The 2,659-nt window shown below is 33.0% G+C and overlaps 1 pseudogene; it reads left to right on the forward strand.

Moving 5' to 3' along the window:
- Positions 1-457: 457 nt before the first annotated feature.
- On the forward strand, positions 458-2,049 carry LOC123269191 (annotated as a pseudogene).
- The last annotated feature ends 610 nt before the right edge of the window (positions 2,050-2,659 follow it).

Genomic DNA, 2,659 nt, shown 5'->3' on the forward strand with positions numbered 1-2,659 from the left:
TATGAATAAAAGGCAACAATATCATTACAATATAATGAATTTGAAAAATTTCAGCCTGATTTCATCATGAGTTTACGCAGATACTATTATGACTTCAGTATGAAATTATGCGTTTGGCACTATGGATTGGTCACGAATCCCCATGTGACCGATCTGTGTAGATCAAATTTTATAATAAAACATAATCAAATTACTAGAAATTTTCTTTCTCCAACAAGAAAAATAAAAATTTTATAATCTAGTTAAAAAAAAATTCGTTTCCATAAGTATTTTACTTATTACAGGTTTCAAATGTATTGATATGGCTTTTATATGAATCTCATATTAGTGCCAAAATATGAGATTCATTATGATATTCATTATGAGCGTCATAATGATATCATATCATTTTTACACGGGGATAGATCGAGTTTACTTTATATTTTCTAATCGTGTGAAATAAATTAGTTCCATAAAAATGAATTCTAACGGAAAAGAAAATTATATCGAGTCGTTTAATTTTTTTCACTGTCCTGAAGCATCAAAATATAAAAAAATTATTAAAATTGGTCATGGCACCTTTGGAGAGGTGTATAAGGCTAGAGATAGATCGAAAATTAAAAGATTTGTTGCCATGAAAAAAATTCTATCGGATAACGGAGATGAAGGGTTTCCTATCACTGCATTAAGAAAAATAAAAATACTCAAATTGCTCAAGCATGAAAATGTGGTGAATCTAATTGAAATTTGTCGAACTCCAGCTACTCAAAACAATCGCTATTATTCATCATTTTATCTAGTTTTCGAGTTCTGTGAACACGATCTCGCTGGGTTACTCTCCAATGCTAATGTCAAATTTAATTTGGGCGAAATTAAGAAAGTAATGCACCAATTATTCAGTGGCTTATATTTCATTCACAGTAATCATATCTTACACAGAGATATAAAACCAGCGAATATTCTTGTGATTAAAAATGGTATTCTTAAATTAGCTGACTTTGGGTTAGCGAGAGCGTTCAGTGCACGTAAATCTGGTCAAGCTAATCGATTTACTAATCGTGTAGTAACTCTTTGGTACAGGCCACCAGAGTTACTTCTAGGAGATAGAAATTATGGACCTTCCATGGACTTGTGGGGTGCAGGGTGCATAATGGCTGAAATGTGGACCAGATCTCCAATTTTTCAAGGTGCCACAGAACAAAAACAACTGACATTGATATCACAATTGTGTATGGTTCTATTACACCAGAAGTTTGGCCAGGTGTTGAAAGTTTCCACTTGTTTAATAAAATGGAATTGCCTAAAGGACAAAAAAGAAGAGTTAAAGACAAAGCCATACATCAAGAATTACTACGCCTGTGATTTACTGGATAAACTTTTGATTCTTGATCCAAGTCAAAGATCCGACTCTGATTTGGCGTTAATAATTTAGTATAGACTTACGAAAAATAGACTTTAATATAAATAAATTTAGTAAGATGCTTATTGTAAAAATGCTTGCCGTAAAAATATAAATAATGCTGTGAAGCGGGAAGGAATAGGAGTTACGGTAATTATTACGTGAAGCGTTCCACATTCACGTAACAGGATATTGGTAGGAAAGGATTGAGAAAGGAATGTGGAGAGGATCATCTTAATGTGAGTTTATAGAATATGCGAGAAAAAATTATTAGATAGCTCGGACTGGGATTCGAACCCAGAACCTTCCGAAGACATGTCGGCTACTCTACCATTTAAGCTATCCGGTCTATACTAAATTTCCTTTCGCTTATTCTATATACATTAAGCCACACCGTCCATCTTACGGTAAGCATTTTTTTTTTATAGTCTTACTATAAAAAGTAAATATAAAATAGACTTACCAAGTTAAACCATGATTTCTTCTGGACCAATCCAATGCCTTCCGACTTAAGTAAAATGATGACCCAGCACACGCAGAGTATGTTTGAACTATTGGAACGACCACGAAGACTAGGACCCGCGCAACATCTTCACGGACCAATACCTCCTGGAGCAGCGAGACCTACTATGAGTGTATTAATTGGTGGTTATCAAGATCGTGTTTTCTAAAGTATTTGTATGCATTATGTTATTTATAATGCAATATTACAGTGAAGAGTGAACTTGGAAACAAATCTGATGAGTAAATTTGTGAATAAACCTAGCTATTTTCGCTGGTTATTATATTATTGTGTAAATATATTATAAACTAGCTGTTACCCGCCCGGTCCGCTGGGCACTTTATAGAATTGTATTTTGAGATCTAGACTTGAAATTTAATTGGAGTATTGTTCTGACTTGCACAGATTCAAAATTCTATCGGATTGGCCTGTACCTTTTATCCATGTCATAATTCTAGCGAATATCCATTGTAACTTTCAGTGTGCAATCACTATAACATTCCCGTGGCTTTCTCCAAAAATGAATAATCATTTTTGGATTTACGATTTTAATTTTTGATTTTATGAAATCTCTTAAAATGAATAGCCAAATTTCTTTTCCACATCTCAAGTGTTTAGAAAATGTTTTCATTTTAATCTGTTACATTTCCGCGATCCCGTAATAAGAACAATTCATTGGTTATGTGATCAGCAAAAATAAAATGTATGCAAAATACTTAGTCCGTTGACGATATAGCTACATGTAAAGTTAAATTTAAGAAACCTTACAATGACTTTTT

This window comes from Cotesia glomerata, linkage group LG7 (genome assembly GCF_020080835.1).
Source record: "Cotesia glomerata isolate CgM1 linkage group LG7, MPM_Cglom_v2.3, whole genome shotgun sequence".
Lineage (NCBI taxonomy): Eukaryota > Metazoa > Arthropoda > Insecta > Hymenoptera > Braconidae > Cotesia > Cotesia glomerata.